This window comes from Stegodyphus dumicola, chromosome 5 (genome assembly GCF_044657685.1).
Source record: "Stegodyphus dumicola isolate Sdum_Otavi_A_Nest chromosome 5, ASM4465768v1".
NCBI lineage: Eukaryota > Metazoa > Arthropoda > Arachnida > Araneae > Eresidae > Stegodyphus > Stegodyphus dumicola.
Genome location: NC_140772.1, coordinates 122,378,082 through 122,391,022, shown reverse-complemented (window position 1 = coordinate 122,391,022; position 12,941 = coordinate 122,378,082). Strand labels below are relative to the sequence as shown.

The 12,941-nt window shown below is 35.2% G+C and overlaps 1 long non-coding RNA gene across 1 annotated transcript in view; it reads right to left on the bottom strand.

Moving 5' to 3' along the window:
- LOC118190272 (uncharacterized) overlaps positions 1-12,941 on the bottom strand; it is an 85,959-nt gene that overhangs the window by 16,602 nt on the left and 56,416 nt on the right. The gene's annotated exons all lie outside the window — the stretch shown is intronic.

Sequence of the window (12,941 nt, the reverse complement as noted above, 5' to 3'; positions counted from 1 at the left end):
TCTGTTACAAAAGTAATAACTAAGTACCAAAATTCGCCACATCGCAAGTCACGACAATACCCCTTTCCTGGCTCCCGGCCACTTTATAGTTGAGAAAAACGGGTCATAGCAGTACAGCAGTAAAGTCGCTGAACGCTGGTAGTTTGACCTGGACTCAATTTTGGGCGAACGGGCTGGCTGCATCGGCGTTATCGTCTTTTCCCCCATACATAACGTGGGTATGAGTCAGTTTTCCTTAGACATTTCTCCAGGAAAGTATCACTGCCCTTACTGAGGTAATGTGCTATGCCCGTAATCAAATAAACCAAGCCAAAAATGTGAAGAAAACGACGAAACTGCGATGCAGCTAGGATATGAACCCTGTTCGAACTACCTGTTTTCACCTATTTTTCCGCTTTGCCTCTGGTGAGCTAAATACAATTTGAAATGAATTGTATTAAGGAACTGGCAGAATTGAAGACTTTTCAAGATTATATGACTGAATGTTGCTAAACATGATAGAAGCGGTAAAGCCATGTAAGAAATTATTTGACTTTATATGATATATCTCAAGATTTGTAAGCAATAAAAATAAACAATTCTCCCTGAATAAAACAAAAATCGGCTGCGTTTTCTTTCGATCTAGTTCCTTTCCAGTTTGTAGAATTAATAACTAAATTACGTTTAGACTTTTTAAAGGTTCATGTCGTAACAAGCAAACCTTTTCTTTATGTTTGAACGTAAAGAGCTCTTTGTCCCCGCTAAGGTCTTTGAAATATTAAATTATAAACTGTTAGCTAAAAGTTGATTACGTTCGATTAGTAATTTACTTAAATAAGTGATTAGACAGAAATTATAATTATTTAATCGTCCATGTATGAACTTTTTAAAAGTCGCACAACATATTAAGCAGCAAGTTTTCTGTTTATGCTTCAACCTAAGACAGACAGAAGTCTTTCTTCCCGCAGGGTGTTGATTTTGATTGATGTATTGAGATTACGGTAAAGCACACTAGAGCTATCTGCCTAAGGAAAGGGATGCCTTTGTGGAGGTCTTTCTAAGGGAAACTGGCTCGTATACACATTACACGTGCGGAAAACCACGAGAACGTGCATGCAGCTAGAGGATTCGAACCTCGCCCGAACTGCCAGTGTTCAGCAACTTTTACCGCTCGGCCGCTAGTGGGCCTCTCCTCGCAGGTCGAAAGATCAAGCTTAGAGCGAACAAAGGGAAATTCTGTGTGAGAGAAAGCTAATTGTGCAGCATTTTAATACAGAATTTTTTAAAGACCAGATAAAATACTGCATTAAAAAAATGTTTGATTGGAATGTATTAATTTCTTCTCATTCAAGGCGATTACACTTAATTAACCATTCACTTTTTGTTGGGAATTAACAGAAATATTTCGAAAACTAGATCATTTGGGATACGGTTTATATGCTTTCACTATAAAGAATCAAATTGGAAAAAGGTTAAAAAATCGCGAAGAAAAGTCTCTTTTCTGTGTTATAAGGGCAAAAAAATATCTTTTACTTATATATGCTATTAAAGAAGTGTGTGTCTTAATACAGTGTAAATTGATGGTTTAAAATTCATTTTATCTGGTAGTATCATTTAACTTTTACAGTGAGTGTTATTTTATCCTACGAGTATCACCCATAAGGAAGGTTTCTTTCTAGCAAGTTGTAAAAAAAGTCGATTGCAAAATTTGTGTCGTATTTTTAACTGCCTACCTTCAAAGTGAAAATCTGATCTTTTGCTTTTGTTTATTATTTGAAAGAAAATTACTAAGTAGTAGCATTATTTTCAAATAATAATTGTGAGGGAAAAAATCAAATAAATATAAATAAAAAAAATTTTGAAAGCATTCAGATTTTACATTACGCCCAAAGGGGCGCTTTTTTAACATTTTGTATGTTACCTTTACTTATTAAATATCATGTTCTTCGCATTTAAACCATAAAATTCAGTTCGTCAGCAATATTGCAAAATAATGTTAAACGGGGCATAGCTTTAGAATTTCCAATACACAGTCTCGCGCTCTGGAGATAAAAATGATTTTTCCTTACAGTCTTGCCGTTGTTCGCTTTGAAATCGTGGAGTTTGTTAATAAAAAATTTGTTAAAGTTTTACAAAATATAAAATCGAGAATTAAACAAATTCTAAATTTCGGCTTCCAAATGCCCATATTTGGGTGGAAATGTTCAGTATTCAAAGTTTGATGACTCTAGGTATTGTTGTTTTATCACAATGCGAGAAACATACAGGGGTTGGACAAAAATATGGAAACACCTTTAAAAAAACATGTTTCTTTGCTTAATATGAGGTAGGAAACCCGTTGGCATCCAAAACAGCTTGCAGTCTTCTCGGAATGGATAAATACAGTTCCTGTATGTTTGCCAAGGGAATATTATACCATTCTTCCTGCAAAACGGTGGCAAGTTCAGATAACGATGTTGGCGGTGGATAACGAGAACGCACTTTCCGTTCCAATGTAGACCACAAAGGTTCGATAATATTCAGGTCTGGTGACTGTGGTGGCCAGGGGAGATGGGACAACTCATCCTCGTGCTCAGAAAACCAGTCCTGGACAATGTGAGCTGTGTGAACAGGGGCTTTGTCATCTTGGAAGACACCATCACCATCGGGGAACAAAGTTTGTACCATGGGATGAACTTGATCGGCCAAAATGTTCACATAAGTCTTGGCAGTCATGTGCTCTGACACAGTTATCATGGGGCTAGCAGAGAACCACGATATGGCTGCCCAAACCATAACAGAACCCCTGCCATGTTTCACTCTTGGCAACAAGCAGTCTGTATTATAGGCTTGAGATGGCGTTCTTCAGACGTAAACTCGGCCAGAAGTGGGAAACAATGTGAAAGAAGACTCGTCAGACCATATTACTCGCTTCCACTGCTCTGTAGTCCAGGCTTTATGACTTAAACACCACCTTTTCCTGTTACGGGCATTAGCATCACTGATGAGTGGCTTCTCAATTGCAGCACGGCCAGCAATTCCCTGATTATGAAGCTCCCTTCTAATTGTTTTGGTACTCACAGGGTTTAATAACACAACATTCATTTCAGCAGTAACTTTTGCAGCTGTGGTCTTCTTATTTTTCGTCACAATTGCCCTTAATGATCGTCTGTCACGATCACTCAGGACACACTTTCGTCCGCGCTGTGATTTAGCAGATGATGTTTTTCTGCTTTTCAAATATGCGGAATAAATCTTTGATACAGTACCTCTTGAAACACTAAACACCTCGGCTACCTTGCTTACGGAAGCACCTACCATACGTGCTCCAACACTTTGCCCACGTTCGAAGTCTCTTAACTCTGACATAATGCAATGACAACCTCACATAACTGTACTCCGACAACAACTGAACTGTTTACCACATTTACGAAGTTGTATAGGTGGCGTCAGTAGTAAAAAATGCCAGCGCCACCTACATATTTTATTAAAATCAATCTATCTTTTCAAACGTGCATTTCACAAGGTGTTTCCATATTTTTGTCCATCCACTGTACATAACATTCATGCAGACTCTTCATTAAATATAACACAACGGGGCTCTAATATTCGGCGGCAACAATTTAAAAAGTGAACCGACATTTATAGTGAGCCAACGTAGAATGCTGAAACGAAATTAATAGTCCTTCTGGGCAAATCGCCTCTTTGGAAAAATAAAAATACAATTTATTACAATGATGGGAACGAAAAGCGGAATATTGGGACATTAATTTATTCAGAAATGCTTATAAGGTATTTCTCCCACTTCCCTAGCGTGCCTTCGTGGTGTAATGGTAGTACGCTGGGCCGGTATTCCAGAGGTCCGTGGTTCGATTACAAGTGAAGGCGGTTGCATATTTTTCATCTTTTCTGCTTCTAATTAACCTAATGACTCTACAATTGACACCCAAATTAAAAGGGTTGTGGATGAAGATTCTCCACACCCAGGATTTGGCGACTAGGTCCCCTAAAACCCTAGTCACCCTTTCAAAAAGGGGAGTATATAATGTATTTCTCCCACTTTCCTAGCATTCTTCGGGTGTAGTGGTTCTGCACGTTGGGCCGGTATTCCAAAGGTCCGTGGTTCGATTCCCGGCGAAGGCGGTTGTTAATTTTTCATCTCTCTGGCTTCCAAAAAATCCTAATGATTCTACATGCTTTATTAATGTCGCTTTTAATTTAGATGATTTTGTAGAGGCCAAATTTTGTCAAATTAGGCCAAATTTTGTCAAATGCGATGTCCAGGAAGCAGGCAACGAAACAAGATTTATTATTAAAAGCTTCTGCAATTTTTTTCTGCTAAAATTGAGAATTAGTTGTTGAATGTCCTTGACGAAAGCCGAATTGATTATTCTGAATGTTGGAGTGGGATCTGACCTTTCAGGTCAGGTCAGGTCATAACGTTATACTTCAAGTTTTGTACTAATAAAAGTACATTACTTGACCTGTTATATTATCCATTAAAGGCCTTAGAAATGTATTGGTGCTTGTCTCATAAGGATGCATGTAAGTAGTAAAATAGATTCCTGAATCACAGTGTTAATTCGAGATGTTGATTACAAGAGTGACATCTATGCCAGGGATGTAATTTCAATTTACTAACGTAAGTCAGAGGTGCTGGTCACGTGTGCTATTTCCGTGATGTTGATTGGCAGAGTCGAGAGATGCTCAAGATGACATATTTTGCTTTATATTAAAATAAATAATAGACTATTTACAAATCTGATGAATAGAATTGTATTCTAACATTATCAGTAAACTTAGAAAAATATCAGTATGATGATGCTGATGCATGATGATTAAAGAAAAATATAACTTGAGTATAGAGGTGTAGCTGCTAATCGGCCAATACAGTTGCAGATAAATAAGGTAATTCCTTCAATAAAAGTTCATTCAAGGTTCAAAAGAATTGAAGTATAGCAAAAATCTTGAGTAAATACTGAATAATAAAATAATAAAATACGATGATGAGTATATACATATGTTACCAACGAACATTGTGATGAATTGTCCTTGGTCTTTTGTACGGCTGTTCTATAATGTAATCGTAATTGCCCATGTTTTTGACGAGATTTGAGGGATGATTTTCGATTTTATTGTAGAATTTATAGACGGTCTTTAGTATTTCTTCGTTAGTTGTGTTAATTTTCATATGTCTATGTAGGACTTCATTTCTTACGAACCACGGAGCACCCAGCATGGTTCTTATGATTTTATTTTGCAATGTTTGCAGAGGCTTTCTGTTCGTGCGTGCTGCTGCTGCCCACTGGCGAACCGTAAAGCATTACAGGACTTATGAGTTGTAAATAGATAATTTTTTTTCTATTTATGCTCAGTTTCGAGTGTCTATTGATTATTGAATATACACTCATAAAAAGCTTGCATAGTTTTGGCTTTGGTAGCTTGTGGATGAATTTTAAAATTAAGTTTGGAATCTAGGTTAATGCCAAGATATTTGACTGAGTTATCTGTATTGACCGGTTGATTATTAATGTACAGATGATCGCATACAGGTCTTCTATTAGTGCGTTTGAAGATGATATTAGTACTTTCCTGTGAATTAATTTTAATCTTCCATTTTTGGAGTCAATCTTGGATATTATTAACAGCATTTTGCAATTTGTGTTGAGCATAGGTAAGGTTGATGGATGTAGAAAAGATAGCAGTACTATCAGCATACTGAGCTAACTCAGTACCTGGATAATTTGGGAAATCATTTATATAAATAATGTAGAGATAAGGAGCCAAATTTGCTCCCTGAGGGACGCCAGCATTAATTTTTCTTTTGTTTGAGTAGTCAGAGTTGATTCTAACTTGGAAGTATCTGTTTTGCAGATAATTGAAGATAATGATGATTAGAGCAGGAGGGAAATTGTAGGTAATAAGTTTGAATATAAGGCCAGTATGCCAAACTTTGTCAAATGCTTTTTCCACATCGAGGAAAAGAGCAGCTACTGTTTCCTTTTTATTAAAGGCTTCACCGATCTTTTCAACGATGCGGGAGACTTGGTGAGTGGTGGAGTAATTTTTCCTGAAGCCAAACTGATAAGGAGAAATTATGCTATTATCTTGAGCATATTGTTGCAATCTTTTTTGAATGATTTTTTCAAATAATTTGGAAATAGTAGGTAAAAGAGAAAATGGTGTAACTTGTGGTTAATTTTTTGTCCTTTCTAGGTTTTTTAATGACAATAATAGTAGCAATTTTCCAGACATTAGGGATGTAATTATTCCTCAGGCTGTCATTGAATAAGTTGACAAGAAAGATCATAGCTTTTTTAGGAAGATTCTGTATGGCAGTATTTGAAATTTTGTCATAACCGCTGGCTTTTTTAGGATTTAAATGCTTAATCAGATAGAATACTTCAGAGGGAGTGTTAGGAGGATTAGCTGTGCTCCTATTGGAATTAATAAAGTTATGAACTTGTTCTTTAATGTTGTTGTCTTCCGGATGCGAAAAGTTATTTTTGAATTGTTCTTCATAGACATCTGCAAATTCATTGGCAATATCTACAGGATGATAAATAACTGTGTTGTTGTTCTCAATAGGTCCAATTTTCTGGTTGGTATTTCTTAGTTTTCTGGCTAATTTTCAAATAGAATGATCTGTATGAGATAAGTTTTCTACAGAGTCGTTCCAGCTGTCTTTTTTAAATTCAAAGATAGAATGATCTGTATGAGATAAGTTTTCTACAGAGTCGTTCCAGCTGTCTTTTTTAAATTCAAAGCATAATTTTTTGACTGCGTAGTCACATCTTTTATAATTATTATGATCTCTCTGGTCTCTAGTTCTCTGCCAGATCTTCCTTAATCTGTTCTTGTTTCTAATTTCTTCTACAATATTGATAGGAAGGGAGTAGTCTTTTTTGGATGAATTTCTAGTTGCTTTATTGATGGCATCCAGAATTTTATTGTTAAATTTAGTAGTTGCTTCTTCTATTAAGTCTGGAGTAGTCGTTTTAGCTGCAGCAGAGATATTGTTGTATAAGATATTAAACTAGTATATTTAAAGTCAGTCGAGTTTACTTGAGTAGGCTGTGGGGGCATATAATGCTTAATATTATTCAAAATGAACATAATGGGATTATGATCAGAGTCCAGGTCTGTGATATTGATAAGGTCTGGAATTTGAGGGATATTGCAGGTAATAAGTATGTCTATAACATAAGAGATGTGGTTATTATTAGCCGAAATGTGTGTTGGCTCTGTGGTAGCTAGAATATTGATAGGAGAGTTTTGCATATAATTATACAATCTAACTCCATTACTGTTAGTAAGTCTGGAGTGCCATGCTGGGTGTTTGCAATTTAGATCACCTGCAATGATGATAGGGTATCCCAAGTTGGAGATATGGTCAATTTCGGCAGTATTGATAATTTTTTGAGGTGGTTTGTGCACTGAAACAATTAGATATGGAGTATAATTATTGCTTTAGATTAGGCAGGCACAAGCTTCTATTGTAGAAAAATTTGGCAGAAGATATTCAGTATGTTTGACAGAATTTTTTACAATGATAGCTGTACCTCCTCCACTTTTGTGCATTTTATCATTTCTATAGACTCCATAATTTGCAACTTTGAATTTTTTATTGGGCTTGAGATGTTTCATTGAGTAACATCATATCTAGGTTGTTTTCAAACAAAAATTTAGTATTTTGTAAATGCTGCCTTAGTAAACCATCACAATTGTAGAAAATTATCTTGGTGTAGTTTAGTCTAATAAAATTTGAATAATTTTGGAAATTGTTTGTATTAGTCATTATTGATATTTTTGTAGATCCTGAGTGCTTCAAATCCTACAGTCATTTTGTCAGTGACAAATTTAGCATTACAGAAGTCATCATAAAGATCATATATTGAAGCCATGAAAGCTATGAATTTGTCTAGGTTTTCCCCTGTACGTTCATGCCTGTTATTTATATTTTTTCTCGGGATTGTTCCTTTTTGGCATTAGAATTGGAATTTTTGATGGGATTTATTTTATTTTAAACTTCAGTTGCATATGAGTTAGTGTTTTCAGATTGGTTAGCAGTATCACGTGACCTGTCATAACTTTTTTGAGAGTTTTCTGAGGTAGCATTGCTTTGAATATTTTCCATTTCAGAATATTTAATATTTTTTTATTTCTTCATTGTGGTTATCGTTACTATTTAGATTTCCTGGTCTGCGTGGGCAAGAGATAGAGGATGCTAGGTGCGGTCCCAGGCATAGGATACACTTTGCATTATAATTTTGGGTGCCCTTAAAAGAGCAGAGATGGGATCTGTGATTTTCAGCACATCTTACCAAGAACAGACACTATAGTACCATATGATTCCTGCCGCGCCTGAACACAGCGAGGTGTATTATGACACGCTCGCTGTGTATGATTGTATCGTTGACAGTTATAACACTGGGTAGGCCCAGGTTTAGATTTGTATTTAATAATGCGGACCCGCATTATTAAATACAAATCTAAACCTGGGCCTACCCAGCGGTACAACTGTCAACGATACAATCATAGTGATAATTTTTCGCGTTTTCACTCTTCTCATTTAAAGCATAGTTGCTGCAGTGGACGATTTTTCACCAAATATAAACAAATATTTCACTTCTTTTCTCATGATTCACTCTTCCACACATGCAGATGCAACTTTTAAGTAATTTAAGGGGCGTTTTTTTAACATTTTGTGTGTTGCCTTTATTTATTAAATATCGTGTTCTTCGCACTTAAACCATAAAATTCAGTTCAACAGCAATATCCAAAATAATTTTAAAATCAGCATATTTTTAGAATTTCCAAAACACAGTCTCGTGTGCTGGAGTGTTTTTTTTTTTTTTTTTGTTTTGTTTTGTTGTTGTTGCCAATTCTCGCTTTGAAATCGTTGAGTTTCTTAATCAAAAAACTCATAAATGTTTTACAAAATATGAAACAGATAATAAAGCAAATTCCAGATTCCCAATTTGGGCTTCCAGTTGCCTATATTCGGATGGAGACGTGCGTTATTCAAAATTGGATGGCACTACGTACCGTTGTTTTATCACAATGCGAGAAACAAGCATACATTTATGCAGATTCTTCACTATTTAATTTCTTTAAATATAATACAGGGCTCTAATATTTGGTGGGAACAATATAAAAAGTGATTCGCCGTTTATAGTGAATAAACGCAAAATATAAAAACGAAACTAACAACCCTTCTTGGCTAACGCCCTTTGGGCTAAAAATGTGTTTATCTGTAGGAATAAGCGCGTTTGAATAGAGTAAGTAAAAAAAAAAATAAAAAAAAAGTTCAGATTTTAATGATTGCCCAGATGGACTATTTTAAAGTTAATATTTTTTAACAGTAGGAATTATCGATCGAGATGTCCATGGATAACATGGGGACGTTATGTATCTTCTCTATATTTAAAAAATGACAAGGTGTGGAAAGTAATTCTATAAAAGTACTGAATGTTTTTTATTATATATATCATGAACGAAATATGCTTATTTTTTTAAATAAGTCGGATTAAAAAGGGAGGAAAATAATATTTCTCTTAAACAGTTTAGTTTGTTCATGAATAATAGATAGATTAAATATGAAATAAGAATGTCACGTTTGCGAACGGGAACAGACTCGAAATAAATAGAAACGACGCAAAATCTCTTTTCGAGACCAATAGCCCTTTTAAATAAAAAAAGAGAAAGGTAAGTGGGTACAGGACATTTAGTAATTAAAAATTCAACTATTATTTAAAAAAATGTTTTTTGTAGGTAATACTGTATTAAATCTTTTACGATGAAATTGATAAAACTAATAAAGGATGAAATTAAATAAAACTAATAAAGGAATTAGTTATTTTGTGTATTTAAGTATTTTGTTTATTTTATTTATTTTATCGTTGGAAAATTAAAGTTAAAAATGTCTTGGAACAATACGGTAATAGGTATGAGAAAGAACCAGTTCTGATAGGCTTTTCTTGTAAAACAGCTGGAAGAATTTTAAACTTTTGAAAATATAAGGTTCTAGTTTTTCTTTGTTAAAATGCGTCGAAAAAATTCTGAGATATTTTTTTGACGAGAGAAAATATACAACTTGCTTTTTATAATCGTGGAAAATTGAAGAGAAAAATAAGTGTAAAGTAAGCGTGCATGAAATCTACTAATTCAAAATATTTACTTCGAAATACAGCAGAAATTTTTTTTAAAAAAATAAATTGCGAACAAAGCGTCCAAGGCATTTCAATAGCCGTGGAAGCTGGATCATTAAAAATAATATTAGTAATCTTTTAAAACGATAGCAGTTAAACTGAACGAATATTTAGAAAATCCGCTAATTAAGAAACCGTTGGGCCTATTTTAAGAAAAAATAATTTTCATGACCAAATAACTTGAAATAACCATTTCTCGTTGAAGCGAATTGAAAGGCAAATTTACACTTCGTTAAGATGTTTTGAAAACCTTCAAGGTTCTTCGTATTCAGTCAAATTGTAGGATTTTATGGTAAAATTAACCGGTTATGATTTCAAATTTTACTATTAATCTTTATCAAAATGAAACTTGATGTTATTTAAGTTGATGTTTTGAATGTTTCAGAATTAGAGCTCGCTTACAGTTACATATTATCGCCAGCTCTGCCAGAATTTAATCCGGCTTTAGATATTTTGCTAGCCGATTTTTGAAAAAGCGCGCCGTTATTTACTTAAGTGAACTATTTTGTGTGTAGTATCAGCCTTCTTTACTTGAATTTAAACGCTCAGTTCTATGTTATTTTAAGTACCGGAGGTGGTAGAGTTTCATCTGTACACAAGCAGTGCCTCCTGTTAATTTCAACAGTTCAATAAAAACGTTATTGCCTTAAAAAAAAAAAAAAAAAAAAACTTTAAAAAAGACCTTTTTAAGAAACCTTAAAAAAATTTCTGTCATTTGAATTCAAGCTGGAGCGATAACTTATTGTCATTATAATAGGATCTGGGATAGGTCTTACAAGTTTGTTATTGTCTTACAAGTGAAGCTTTTCACATTGAGTTAACATAAGCTTCTATGTAAGTAAAACCCTATGATATTTGTAGGTAAAAATGAAGTCAGCATTTTTGGGAGTGATAGAAATCGAATGGTGTGAGGTATGGAAAAAAAACCCCATATTGAACTTCAAATGAAAATTTTACATTTATAAGGTATTTCTCCCGCCTTCCTAGCGTGCCTTCGTGGTGTAGTGGTTCTGCACGCTGGGCCGGTATTCCAGACGTCTGTGGTTCGATTCCCGGCGAAGGCATTGCTCATTTTTCATCTTGCCTGCTTCCAAAAATGCCTAATGTTTCTACAGTGGCGCCGGAACTAAAAGGGTGTTGGATGAGGATTCTCCACACCCAGGATTTGGCGATTGGGCCCTCCAAAAACCCCAGTCGCCCTTAAAAAGGGAGTGTATAAGGTATTTCTCCCAGCTTCCTAGCTTGCCTTCGTGGTGTAGTGGTTCTGCACGCTGGGCCGGTATTCCAGAGGTCCTGGTTCGATTCCCGGCGAAGGCGATTGCTCATTTTTTATCTCTCCGGCTTCCAAGAAATGCCTAATGTCTCTACAGGTTAGGTTATAAATATGGTAAAGCGCACTTGTCCAAGGGGAGAGATGCCTTCATTGAGGATATTGTAAGGTAAACTGGCTCGATATGCGCATGGAGTTCAGGATTTACGCCAGCAAAATGCTCTATCTACCGATTAAAAAGAGTCCTGTACCACCTTAGCGCGCGATTTCCGCGAGCGTATTCTATTATAAAATTTGCTTATTTTGGTCCCTTTGTACACTGCGCAAATAAATAAATAAATAAAAATACAAGGACAATTCTAAATCTCCCATTCTACTGGGCCTATTGACGAAATTCAAACTGTATTTTTCATGTCTCGAAAGTGCGACTTATGATATATATTAGATAGAAATGGGAGCTTTAGAACTGTCTCTTTTTTTTTCCCAGTGTACATATTTGTTTTACTCCCTTTTTACCAGGAATACATACCATATTCCCGCGCATAACAGGCACCTGTAATTTCAAATTGCATTTTTTAATTTTTAGGTATATTCGCTGCATAACGGTGTAGAGTTCTTGGGATTTTTGAAGGAGACATGAAAAATGAGCAGTGCCCTCTCCCGGAGACGTAGCTAAGGTTTTGAGCGCTCGGGGACAACTGAAGATTTTGCGCCCATTTCTGTGTGCAAGAATGGAAAACATTTCATTTTAAAATTCGGTAACATCAATTTGGCGCTCCCTCGTTGCTGCGCCCGGTGACAGATGTCTCCCGCCACTGCCGTCGCCGGGACTCGAACCTGGACCTCTAGATTACGCACCCAGTTGCTAATATACTTCATACTACAAAAGGAAAAAAAAGAATGACATCGTATGTTAATTAGCACAAGACACAAAATGTGTTCTAAACCAATGTTTCTCAACCGCCGGTCCGCAAAAAAATATTTGCCGTCCGTGAAATATCCAGCTATGTGTCCAAAAATTGTGCCAATGGGTCGAATTATTAAACTTACCGGTCCGCTAGAACGTACCGAAATATTTTACCGGTCTTTGGAGTAAATCTAGTAGAGAAACACTGTTCTAAACTACAGATAGATATTATTTTTATTATCTTTTTACTTCTGCAAATAAATCTTTCCTTCTACGTAAATTAGGTTTAGAAATTCGATGAATTTGAACAGGCTAGTCTATTGAACATGAAATTAATGGTATATGTCTTTAAACAAATTTTATTCAGCGAAATTTTCTGCAAAAATTTGCATTAAGATCATGTTTATTATATTCATACAAGTGTTTGTGGCTGTAATATCCCAGCTTTACTTCTTGAAAATCGTTAATCGCTCTTTACAATTCAGATGATTTTTTTTTTTCATTTAATTCGCATTTGAGAAAAGTTAATTTTTTAAGAGAAGAACTCGGTCTATCTCAAATAATTTATGATAGAAATCTAAACTATAATCACATA